Source organism: Mirounga angustirostris, unplaced genomic scaffold (assembly GCF_029215605.1).
Source record: "Mirounga angustirostris isolate CCGP_5_RB_7025 unplaced genomic scaffold, mMirAng1.0.hap1 SCAF_8, whole genome shotgun sequence".
Taxonomy (NCBI): domain Eukaryota; kingdom Metazoa; phylum Chordata; class Mammalia; order Carnivora; family Phocidae; genus Mirounga; species Mirounga angustirostris.
Genome location: NW_026991716.1, coordinates 128,279,793 through 128,293,147, shown reverse-complemented (window position 1 = coordinate 128,293,147; position 13,355 = coordinate 128,279,793). Strand labels below are relative to the sequence as shown.

At 43.3% G+C, this 13,355-nt stretch overlaps 1 protein-coding gene across 9 annotated transcripts in view; it reads right to left on the bottom strand.

Annotated features, from left to right (window-relative positions):
* Positions 1 to 13,355, bottom strand: part of SASH1 (SAM and SH3 domain containing 1) — a 246,792-nt gene that overhangs the window by 48,230 nt on the left and 185,207 nt on the right. The gene's annotated exons all lie outside the window — the stretch shown is intronic.

The window sequence follows — 13,355 nt, the reverse complement described above, 5'->3', positions numbered from 1 at the left end:
CCTGGTTACCTGGTGCAAACTGAGAAAACGTATTATGATGCCCCAGTGGGAGGGGGGTAAAGGGACGAGAGGAAAGCCACAAGACTTTGGAGCCTGAACAACCTGGTTTTCAATTTCCAAGTCCTCTAGCAAATCACTTCACCTCTATGGGTCTTAGTATTCCTCCATGCAAATTTCATCTGATAACAGTGATCTTAAAGTGTTGTTTTAAAAATTGTGTCTGTACAATCAACGAGTGGAGCTCAGTGAGTGCTTATCACAGCTGTCATCTGTTACCGATTGGGATTCCAACAAGACTGATTTTAATTCTTAAAAACTGTTCTAGGTACTGTGTACACAGCAAAGGCAAAGAAAACATGTGAAAGCTAATGATAGGGCCAACATCTGAGGCTGGATCTGAACAGGCTGTTTATTTATTTATTTGACAGAGCAAGAGAGAGGGAGCACAAGTAGGGGGAGCAGCAGAGGGAGAGGGAGAAGCAGACTTCCGGCTGAGCAGGGAGCCCGATGCAGGACTCGATCCCAGGACCCGCAGATCATGACCTGAGCCAAAGGCAGAGGCTTAACCGACTGAGCCACGCAGGCGTCCCTGAACAGGTTGTTTAGATGCAGAGAAGATTCTGAGCAGAATTAGGAGCCAGAACTCTGGAATCTGGCAGAGGCAGGAGGTAGGCTCAGGTCCTTTTTATGCCACTTGTGAAGAGTGTGTGTCTTAATTTCTCTCATTTATAAAACAGGCAGTGATAAGCCTCCCAGAACTCTTGAGAAGGTAAAAAGGACCTTGAATGTGAGGCCTAGAGCCTGGTTGGCAACGGTGTAGTGTGAGATGCACGGGGCACCTGGGTGGCTCAGTTGGTTGGGCAAATGCCTTCAGCTCAGGTCATGATCCTGGAGTCCCGGGATCGAGTCCCGCATCGGGCTCCCTGCTCAGCGAGGAGTCTGCATCTCCCTCTGACACTCCCTCCTCTCATGCTCTATCTCATTCTCCCTCTCAAATAAACAAGTAAAATCTTTAAAAAAAAAAAGAGATGCCCGGGAAGCCAGGCCCTGACTGCCCCAGGTTCTGTGAGGAGCTTGGGGGAAAGACACATCCCTGCTTATCCTCCTAGAGGCCTACTCCTCTTGCATGCGCCGTTAGCTGTCGCTGCCACAGCCCTCGGAGGATGATTCAGGTCTTTATGAAGGTACTCAGCGTTGGCTACTACATGGGCGTCCAACACAGCTCATCCTTTCAAAGACAGGAAGGTCCACAGGGACTATGTCTGACCCCCCAGCCTGTACTCATGGTACCCAGCCTGGGCCCCACCCACAGCGGGCCCTCGGTAAACGTGCGTGTCTTCCATGTGCCATGGATAAGTTTAGATTCTCCAGCCCCATCGTTCCCAGCCCCTGCTATGGTATCTGAGTAAACTGTGGGATATTTGAAGGACTAGGTTGGGCCAGGCCACCCTGGGAAGCTTCTTGGTGGAGGGCAGTTGGAAACCGGGGAATACACTTCATGAAGGAAGGGCGTCTCTGGTCTTCTTCGCTGGGTAGTGGGCTTGAACTTAGCACACAGGAAGTGTGCAAATTTGTGGAGGACAGGTTTGAGCATCTGACGGCCACTCTAAGGAACTGTTTGTTAGGTCCTCAGAGCAAAGTCCAAAGGCCTTATTGTGGAGGGTAGGACTTTGCGTGGTTAGAGTCCTGTCCTGATTTCCAGTTTCTGTGTGGGTCTCTATGCAGATACTGTGTGGGAAGGCCTCTCATGGCATCTGGTTCTCATCCTTTGACTTCCTCAGAGCACCTCAAATACTCTTCTCTCTCATGTGCCTGCACACCTTTGCACTGGTGGATTCCTTTTTGGGGATCATCTCTGCCCACCCCATGGACTCTCCCAGCTCCTACCCATCCTTCAATATCCAGTCCTTATGTCGCCTCCCCTGGAAAGCCCTCCTGGCCTCCCTCCTCATCTTCCTTAGGCTGTGTGGTTGCAGAGTATACACAATCACAGGACTGAGCCCAGAATATGGGAATCACATAGCACTCAGTCCTTCACCCAGCTTCATGAAGACAATGGGCACTGCGCTATTTTTTCTGTGACTGTATGTCAGTAACATTTATTTCTGATTACATGTGATATATTTTTAATTGGAAAATGTGGAAAATGCAGATACAGGAGAAAAGGAAAGGAGAGGAAAGGAGGAGAAAAAGAAATCACCTATACCCTCCCACACTCAGATAGAAAAATTAGTCATATTTTGGGACGCTGGGGTGGCTCAGTCGGTTAAGCGGCTGCTTTCAGCTCGGGCCGTGATGTCAGGATCCCGGGATCGAGTCCCGCATCAGGCTTCTTGCTCAGCAGGAAGCCTGCTTTTCCCTCTGCCTCTGCCTGCCACTCCCCCTGCTTGTGCTCGGTCTCTCTAACAAATAAATAAATGAAAACTTAAAAAAAAAAAGTCATATTTTGGCTGATATCCCCCCCGCTTTTCTCACACACGCACACATGCGTGTGCACGCACCCCCCACACACTAGGCACCCTTAGATATCTATGTCTGTTTTGTGTTGTGTTGACAAAAAAGGATGACTCTGTGATCTTTAGCTGCTCCACCTTCTACACTCACAGTCACTATCAGGGTCCCCAGAGCCTCCCTCACAGGAACACCCAGTACGAGCAGAAACAAAGTGCCTGCTGAGAGCCGCGACCCTCTCTGAGCCGCACCACCACCTCTCAAGCTTTCTCCCGGAGAAACCTTGGAGCGCTCAATGGGTACTGTTCAAACTGTTTTAAAATCTGCTTTTTCTATTAATATGTTCTGAACATTTTCTCATGTCGACAAATGTCCAACAAATAAAATACAATATATTCATAATTCATTAGTATTCACTGAAGTAAGCCATGATTTTCTTTTTTTTTTTTTTTTTTAAAGATTTTATTTATTTATTGGACAGAGAGAAACACAGCGAAAGAGGGAACACAAGCGGGGGCAGTGGGAGAGAGAGAAGCAGGCTTCCCACAGAGCAGGGAGCCCGATGCGGGGCTCGATCCCAGGACCCTGGGATCAGGACCTGAGCCGAAGGCAGACGCTTAACGACTGAGCCACCCAGGCGCCCCAAGCCATGATTTTCTTAACGTTAGCCCGGAATCATCGGACATTGGCATGTTTCCGATTTTTCAATATCATAAACAATACTCTGATGAAGAGTTTGTTGTAACATTTCTAACACATCTAACACATTCTTCTTTTTAGAAAAAATTATTATAGAATTTATGGGTAAAAAAAATGGGCATAGCTTTAAGTCCTTTGATACATATTAACACTTTTCTTAGGAGAAAACTGTACACGATATTATTTTTAAATCTCACAAGTAGTATAAAAAGAGTGTCTAGGGGTGCCTGGGTAGCTCAGTCAGTTAAGCATCCACTTGATTTCGGCTCAGGTCGTGATCTCAGGGTCTTGAGATCAAGCCCCACATCCAGCTCCTCACTCAGCGGGGAGTCTGCTTGAGATTCTCTCCCTCTCCCTCTGCCTCTCCCCCCCTCACTCACGTGTGCTCTCTAAATAAATAAATAACATCTTAAAAAAAAAGAGTGCCTACTTCCTCACACAACTGTCAACCCCAAGCATTACAATATTCTTTTACACTGAGACAATTAAAATAGGATCTATGTTTGTGATAAATAGATTATTGCCTGGTTGAAGTCAATGGATGGATGCACTGATTCAAGGTGTAAGGAAGAGCAAGGAACTGAAATATCAGTGAGGCGACTCTACCTGGGCCTGCAAAGGTAATAATCCAGATGTCTGGGGGCAAACAGAGCCCCCATGGAGGTTCAGCGATATGATCAGCATAAGGAGCTGTGATAAATGCATAAGAGGAACAAAGAGGCAGAGGCATTCAGAAGTGGGAGAACTCACCTTTGGCTGGGAAAACCGAGGCATCCTTCACTGAGGGGAGGGGCACCTGCCGTGAGTGTGGGGGCATATCTGGGTTCCTCCGGGATGCTAGAAGGCCAGTGTTTAGATGGCCCCGAGGCTCACTTCTTTCTCCCCCTGACCTTAGATGCCTGCCTTTTTGGACAGGCAAAGAGAGATCCAGCTCGGCGGCCGCCCTGCTAAACAGCATGTGACCCAAATCAACAGCAGCTTTCTGGCCCTCCTCTTTTCCAAGCCTGATTTCATAATCTCTCCAACATGCCTGATCATCCTCCACTGGTCCAAGAAGTGATGCCTTCAAGGTCACTCCCTACCTTGGGGGCAGCACATTGGCTGCGGCTAGGGGATGTTCAAGATCAGCGCTGATGATTCTCATCAGTGACCAGCTGTGGCAGGGGCCTTCCACCCGGGCCCAGCCATCAGTTTAATGCGTTTCCTTTGTGTTTATGAAAAAAATTAGTCTCGCTCTCTAAAGAAGTCAGAATTACATTTTGAAGTGTTTATGAGTTGTCAGCATAACTATAGACAATATGAAACACATTGTGGGTTTTTTTTTTTAATTTATTTCACAAAGGAATCAGGGAAGGACTCATCTGTTTAAGTAAGAAATATTTTGCTCATTAGCTGGTGACATCATTGCCCTCTGAAATTAGGAGATTTTTGTCAGCATATGGACAAAAAGAGGAGATTCCATTCTTCTCCCAGAGGTGCAGCATAACACTGAAATAATCTCTCTGGTAGTTTCAAAATTAACTAGTTGTCGCCAGATTTGAAGAAAGAAGAGGAAGAGGAGAATATAATTATATGATATTTTTATTTGTAAAAAGTATGTGAGAATTTGAGGTAATATTACTGTCCCCCAGGGGCAAAGGCCTGTCAGCACTTAATTCATTTAAGAAACTGTTTTAAGAACCAACTATAAAAACCAAAGGAACAGCAAACGGCTGCTACATTCCACAATAAATTCTATTCTTTTTCTTAAACTCCTGAACTTTGCATTTTTTTAAAAATCACCCCCAAATAAAGTTGCTAATTTCCCCACAGGAGGAGGGAGAAAACAGGACTCTAGGAGTCCTACAGCCGAGTTTGCAGAGACTGGGATGACGGGTAAGCCCATCCATCCCAATTCTTCAAGTTGCCACGGAGCAGAAAATGCCTTTATTTCTCCTCAAAGGGGTTGACGGGGATGAGAAAGGTAAGTGGAGGAAAGAGAATTGGATTCTTCCTTTACTCTGTGAATGTTTGAAGTTTCTTCTGCCTGAGATTATGTAGCCCTGCCCATAGGCCAGAGAACCCCACTGTTCACATAAATTAGCTGAGTTAAGGTAACAAAGACATGATGGGAAGCAGTCAAGAGCTCTCCAGGTCCTTCTGTTAAGAGTGGCGTAGTGTTACCCAAAGCAAATCTATGGTGCCAAGCACACTGAAGACTAAAACAAACACCAAACCCACTCATTCTCGAGTGTGTTCAGTTCTCACATGGCCTGTGCCATGGAAAAAGGATGATTCAGAACAGAACTGCCAAGTAGGGCAATTACATATGCGTTTGAGGCTCTAGTTTCTGGAGCTGATAGAAGTTTTCATCCCAAAAGCGGTAAGTCTCCTAAGGGATTGGGTGGTGTTTGCAAAGTCACATTACTTTTATGGCGTCTGACACTGACTGATTCATGGATCAGGCATGATGACTTCTTGGACAGGGCTGCCAAACAACCTTGTCCAGGCATATGACGATGAAAAAATATAGAAAACTGATAGAACCTACATGGCAACGTAGGGGAGGTACAGACACCAAGTTCTATCCTTCAACCAAAACTTAGGCCACAGATCAGCACAATCGTCTCTTGAAGCTGGAGGCAGATGGGCCAATTTCACTTCCTAGGGTCATGATCTATCACCTTAACATAACTGTCCTTATGTCTGTAGAACAAATAATAAGCAAACTTATTTTGACTGAATAGCTTCAATAAACAAATTTCCTTCCAAACTGAAGAAATCTAGGCCGAATCCTTAGAAAAGAATCATTCAGAGCTACAACTGTTGTTTGTGGTCCTCTCCTTGGCTATCAAGTCATGATGATTGCTGAAAACCAGACCATAGAATATCCTTCCCACAACAACTAACAAAATAAGCAACAGCCCCCAAAAAACAAAATTACTAAAAACTAGCAAAAATGTTTCAACAAGAGCACCCAAACAAGGAAATACATATTATCTAATATATTAAGCTTTAAAACTTCATGGTCAGGGGAACCTGGGTGGCTCAGTTGGTTAAGCATTTGCCTTCGGCTCAGGTCACAATCCCAAGGTCCTGGGAACAAGTCCCGCATCGGGCTCCTTGCTCAGCGGGGAGCCTGTTTCTCCCTCTCCCTCTGCCTGCCGCTCCCCCTGCTTGTGCTCTCTCTCTAATAAATAAATAAAATCTTAAAAATAAAACTTCATGGTCGAGGGAGGAAACAAATTTCTGAAGACCAAAGGAAAAGGCCTCACTACTGTAAAAGCCACATTGGTAGGAATCTTGAGGATTATTCCATGGAATTTCAAATTTCAAAGGAAGTAAACTGTGTGGCCTTCCCTTTTTTTAATTTTTTGATCTAGGACCAATGGAAATTGCTTCAGGAGAGTAATGAGTGAAAGGATGGAAAGTTAGTGGTAAGGCTGATCCTGAGTGAAATAAAGTCTCTTAGAAATTCACCAGAATTGGGAGGGGGCGGGGGGGGGGGGGAGAGAAGAAATTCACCAGAATTGGAGAAATGAATTTAAAGCAGACTGCCTATGGCCTACCCCTTCCCTCACACCATGTGGCATGAACCGTAATGCAGCACATTTTAACACAACCTTGGGAGAGGAAGGCAGAGCCCAGGTATGCTAGCAAAGACCACATTCCCCCTCGGGGGGGCGGGTATCCCCACTTCTTATAGCAACAACAAACATGAATGGACCATAAAACAAAGCCCTCAACTGCAGCTTGGAAGAAGGGAAACAATCTCTTCTCAGCTAGCATGAGGAACAGGTCAAAACGTGATCTTCATTCTATCAGCACGAGTAGAAACTCTGACCTGAGGTACACAGGCATGATCAAGGTGAAAGGAAATGTATGACAACTATTCAAACAAACTTACGGCAAGGGGGAAAAAAGAGGGAGAAAAGCATGGAAGAACACAAAGATCCTATCTTTTGATCCCATCTCTCTATCAGATGAAAATACAACTCAAGGAGCAGGAAGAAATTCCTAACAGTTGCTTCACTCTATAAAATAATTTAGTAAGAACACGAATTCAATTAAATGAGACTTCAAAGACAAGATGAGTAACATTAATGATATTAATTTAAAAACTGCAGTATGAAGGAAAGAGAGGACCAAAACAATCTATTGCAGAACCAATTTGTAAGTAAGAATGAACAAAGAACCAGGATCTATACCCTAGAAGTCGAAATACTGAGAGAGAGAAAAGCTGTATCATTTAAATCCATTTCCTCCTATGGTCCGAGTTTTAAGATTTACCCAGCTCTTCACCTAAGCTCAAGCCTTGCTGCTACCTCTACCTGACACATTTCTCTCTTCTCCTGGTGAGCTCTTCCTCGGCTTCGGCCTCTCTCTCTGGGAAGGCTTCCCACGCTCTCCTCACTGGGGCTGAATGGACTTTGTGCGTATACTTAATACACTAGGTAGTACTATTCCAATTAAATCCTCAACCATGCTGTCCACTTGTCTGTCTCTTCCTGTCAAATACAAACCCCTGTGTACAGGGACTAGCACGTAGTAGGGATTCAGTAATGTTTGCACAACAAATGAGTAAAAGAAGGCTCAAGATGGCATTCTGTCACCTATACCGTGGGTCAAAAGTGCAGGTAAGAAATCCTTTTAGGAACTAATCATGCAATGTTATTAGCGTTATATCAGTAATAGTCCAGTCAGTAAGGGATGATAGAGGCTGTGGTGTGGTACAGAGGGAGAGGAACAAGAAAACAGAATAAAGAGATATTCTACAGACATTATTCCGTCAATAGAATTTGAATTAGAATTTGGTTGTATTAAAATACTGCTTTCCAAATGAGTGTCATCGTCCGATGACTGACTATAGTGCTAAGAGTTGTTTTTTTTTTTTAAGATTTATTTATTCATTTTAGAAAGAGTACGAGCCAGGGAGGGGTAAAGGGAGAGGGCTAGAGAGACAAGCAGATGCCCCGCTGAGTGGGGAGCCTGACATGGGGCTCGATCCCAGGATCCCGAGATCATGACCTCAGCCAAAAATTAAGAGTCGGACACTTAACTGGGCCACCCAGGTGCCCCAAGAGTTTTGATAAAATAGGTAAATGGTAACTTAAGATTCAAATGGACTCGAAACTAAGTGATGGGCAGCCTATGACCTCCATCAGTTGGCTTAGGCTAGAGGTGGCCCTCAGTCCAGATCCTACTCTCGAACCACAGTAAGGGCCAGGATCTTTCTAACCCATCCATTATGTAAGATCTGGCACTAGGGCAAATGATTCAAGGAGGAATTAACATGTGATAAATCTCATTTAGTAAGTGATGGACGTCCTCTCTTACCCCCATTTCCCAGAGGTTACTTCCAAAAGCAAAACAAAGACTGGTGTTGCCAATCTAAATGCCAATCCTTAACCCAGATTTCATTACAAATATCTTTACTTAGATACAATCAGCTAGCAGGGGAAATGTGGTACATCCTGTTTGGTATTCATGTATTGGGTTGGACAAATAAATTTGCCATTTTTATAAGCCAAAAGCTAGTAACTCCAGTTTCACCTGACTCAACCTAATAAAAGAAACAACAAACCAGAATGTACCCAAAAGCTACCTTAAATTTTTTAAATGTTAAAAAAAGGTTCCCCTCAGCTTATGTAGTACCTGGCTATTTTGTCATTATTTATTTTATTTTTGTTCACGTGGCCCTCGATGTGCTCAGGAGGGTCTGTCGGCAGCAGCCTCGACTCTCTGTAACTGTACAGACCAGTGAAGACACAGATGTGCCCGGTCAGTCTGCCAGGTACAAAGAGCCACATCGCAGTGACTTACGGGCCGGCCACGAGGGCGCTCTCCACCACGACCCGCCCGGAAGCCCACACCCACATGCTCGGTGAGTCCACCTCACAGCACGGCCTGGCCCTAGATAATTTCAGTACAATTAACAGCTTATTCTTCCCAAACAGTAATCCCAAAGTAAAATATGATCACCGAAATCATACTGGACACACCCTTAAACCCACTTACGGAATAACTAACCTTCCGAAACAAAAGATGAACGGATTATGTGTTTGGTGAAAGCATAACTAACATAAGCTAGCTGCATTAAGCTCGTTCTGACAACCCTAGCCAATCTGCTGTAATACATCAACACTTGCTAGCATGTTAATGACATGTCCAAAAAATAGCACTTCCATGGGAACTCAAGTATTTTAACAGTTAACGGAAAGGTAAAAGATCTAAACATGAAGTAATAGAAACGGGCTTTCACTGGGTATTTACTTTGGGCCATTTAATTCTTGTAACACCTGTATGGGATAGATATACTTGCCCCTGCTTTCCAGATGAGAAAATAGAGGCACAAATTGATGAGACAACTTTCCCACAGATGCAGAGCTCACAGGTGATAGAGCTGGACGTGAACCCAAAGCCTGCGTCCAAGTCCAGCTTAACCGGCTCCCTCCCCTAAGCATGCTGGGCAAGGGCAAGCACCAGTTTTCCCTAGGACAGAGCCTCCTTCTGGGCTAACTTGTTTCAAGAGGATGATCTTAAGGCACTTCAAAGTTTGGCCTCTGTCCCAGGGAGAAGGCTGGGGATGAGAGGGTGGTGTGGAATTAATGACAAAGAGTCACCTAAACAATGGTTTGTGGTCAGCTTACATGCAGTTAGAACAAAATTCATCTTTCTCAAGAGACTTGACTATGCGTGTTGTTCCAATGGATTGGTTTTGCCTCCTGGACTCACCATAAGCTGCAGGTCTAAAGAATCATCACTTTTACCCTTCTAAAGGGGAATTTTAATATGTCCCTGTTTTACTAGCATTTTAGTTTCAAAATCACTTTTATTGAAATTAAGGGTAGTATTTCTTCCTGTACCTTCCCACCCAGCCAAATAAAAAAGAAATTTACAGAAAGTATCTATGAAAGTCTGAATAATCATCTGAAGGTTTCAAGTATGCATTAAAAGACCAGAATCAATAAAAGTTATTTTTAACATAGTTACATTTAGAAAAATAGAGAAAAGTGGTCATTATTCTGGTACCATGTAACACAGCAAGGTAGAAAGAATTGCTGATAACTGTCCCACAGATGCAGGGTATAAATGCCCTCTGGCAAATCACTGCTGACCATATTTCTCTTTCTCCTGGTCATATTACAAGTCAGATGAGGAAGCCTTTTCGGTTTCAGAAATAAAGAGCTGAAGCACATATCCAACCATCCTGTATTCAAGCCCAGCTACTAGAACCATCAAAGCTTCAACGAGCAGAACCATCTTTTAGCCACAAATCGAAAGTTACCTTGCCAATTAGAATTCTATTAAGCTGAAACCCATATATTAAGAGTTAAGGGAATATATCCTCTAGGAAAAGAGATATAAAGAAAAAATGTAAACACCATTAAAAGCAAACAGTTTAGGGGCACCTGGGTGGCTCTGTTGGTTGGGTGTCCAACTCCTGATCTCGGCTCAGGTCATGATCTCAGGGTCGTGAGACCGAGCCCTGCGAATTACTCTCGCCCTCCCTCTGCCTCTCGCCCTCCCTCTGCCCCTCCCCCTACTTCCTCTCCAAAAAAAAAAAAAAAAAACCACGTGCAAAGAGTTTATCCAGAAATATAAGTTATTTTTATGCTTGGAATCTACCCTCTCTTAAATTTCCTTGGTTTTTTTTTTGTTTTTGTTTTTTTTTTAAAGATTTTATTTATTTATTCATGAGAGACAGAGAGAGAGACAGAGGCAGAGGGAGAAGCAGGCTCCCTGCGGAGCAGAGAGCCCGATGCGGGACTCGATCCCAGGACCCTGGGATCATGACCTGAGCCGAAGGCAGACGCTTAACCGACTGAGCCACCCAGGCGTCCCAAATTTCCTTGTTAAAAACCAATATAGAAGAGAGATAGTATAAGAAAGTCAACCATTTTCACAGAAAACCTTTACTGTACCTATAATGCCAATTCTCATTCTGTGGTATATGTGGATCTTCACACAATTTATGCATCCAAAATATATTCACTCAGAGTAAGCAAAATATGAAAATCATATTTTTTGTAATTGCTAGGAGTATCTATGAGTGGGAGAAAATTTTATAAATTTATGTGTTATCATTAAAAAAAAAAAAGTCTTCTTATGGGGTCAGATTTCCCCAAGTGAAGAAGCTAATGATATTGATTTATATTTTCTTCTAATACCTTTGAAATATAAAAATAAAACTTCTATAAATTTTAACCTATACACCTTGTCTGGAAGTTCACCCTAGTAAAGGAAACATATTCAAAATAAACACATTAAGATAGCCAATTAAAAAAAAAAATCTGGTTCAACCCATAATACCAGACTCTAAAAAGAGCATCATTATATGGACACCCCTTGAATGAGGACAGGTCAGTCTGTCCATGAAGGCCTACCCCATTTGCATGGGCTCTGCTCTCCCACCACATTCTGTGCTAGGTGATTAAATTGTGAGCCTTTTCTTTGGTCATAATAGAAATCAAGCCATTCACCACAAGAACCACTAAAAAAGTAACTTTGGGGGCACCTGGGTGGCTCTGTCGGTTAAGCATCTGCCTTCAGCTCAGGTCATGGTCTCAGGGTCCTGGAACTGAGCCCCACATCGGGCTCCCTGCTCAATGGGGAGTCTGCTTCTCCCTCTCCCTCTGCCCCTTCCCCTGGCTTGTGATTTCTCTCAAATAAACAAATAAAATCTTTAAAAAAAAGTAACTTTGTGGAATGCTCTCCTGGTTTTCTGCACACTATCTTTTAGGAAGTTCTAGTGTAGACTAAGGCTGTGGCAACCTCTCCTTTCAAAATATCAGACCTGGAGCCTCTGGCTTGAGGGCAATAGTTTTAAGTAAGGCAGGTGAGATCACTCTGAAAAGCTAAGTAAAACCTGTCTGACAGTGGGGGACAAGTTTACGAAGCCCCAAAAGGATTTAACAGTTTTGCAGTACATGAACCGAAACATCTCATCATACGGGGATATTTTAGTTGAGACCTTGAAAGTCCTCAATCAAGGAAACACTTACAATTGTATTTTGTTAGAAGTGGAAGAAGTGATCACTAGACGTTGTGTCTCTGTTGCCCAAACTCTGGGACACAGTTCAACCCACGGCCCTCCTGTGCCTCAAACCAGGTTAGAGGCAAAATACATTCAGAACTGGCTGGAAGCAAAAGCTGTGAGGAGACGCACAGGTGGATGAAAGGTGTTACTATGCCTCAGCTAGAATGCTGGAGCCTCCTTGCACAAATCCTTCCCCACTAAATTCCCCCAAATGTAGAAGATCAATTATAAAACGATGGCTTGCGTTACAAAATTAACTCGCTTCACGAAACATTTTACCATAGTTGCTTCATCCTAGTGAGGAGCTCCAGATACAGAAACATAATTCCATTTTTTTCTGGAACACATTTTGTATCAAGTGAAACAAACAAACAGGGACCAAAATAAATCTCTGCAATGGACTCTAAGAGCCCCAGTGCCTTATTATCCTTGTTGTCGCTTTAATTTCTCTTTATCATATATATATATATATAATTTTTTTTAAAGATTTTATTTATTTATTTGAGAGAGAGAATGAGAGACAGAGAGCACGAGAGGGAAGAGGGCAGAGGGAGAAGCAGACCCCCTGCTGAGCAGGGAGCCCGATGCGGGACTCGATCCAGGGACTCCGGGATCATGACCTGAGCCGAAGGCAGTCGCTTAACCAACTGAGCCACCCAGGCGCCCTCTCTTTATCATATATTTTGAAAAATAACTAAAATCACATCATAATGAAACAATTTACAACTTGAAATTTTTGGAGAGATGTTTCACTGCAAGCCTTTTCATTAATATTTAAGGACCAAATAGAGATCACCAACTTTTACCTACCAATTTTGTAGAAACACAAAAATTATGATTTACTAAAACTCCTTGAGTAAAAAAATATAAACCCCAGGACAACAGAGAGCATTTCATTAAATGTCTTCTTAACCAGAAGGTAAATTGAACCTCAAGGCACAAAGTTGAAAGCTTAAAATGAGAACTCTTACAACCTCCCCCCTGCAGGAGGCAGAGGAAAACAGAATTTATCAAAATAAAACGAAAAATATTACAACAAATGTCCAGATATTTAACAAGGAGTCACGTTAAGTACTCAAACCAGAAACTCTTTTTAAAAACTCCAATACTCGCAACAGGAGTTTGTTATTAATGAGAAACAGCAGAGAACACATTCTCCTCTGGCAAAGAGAAAGCTATTTTTCAC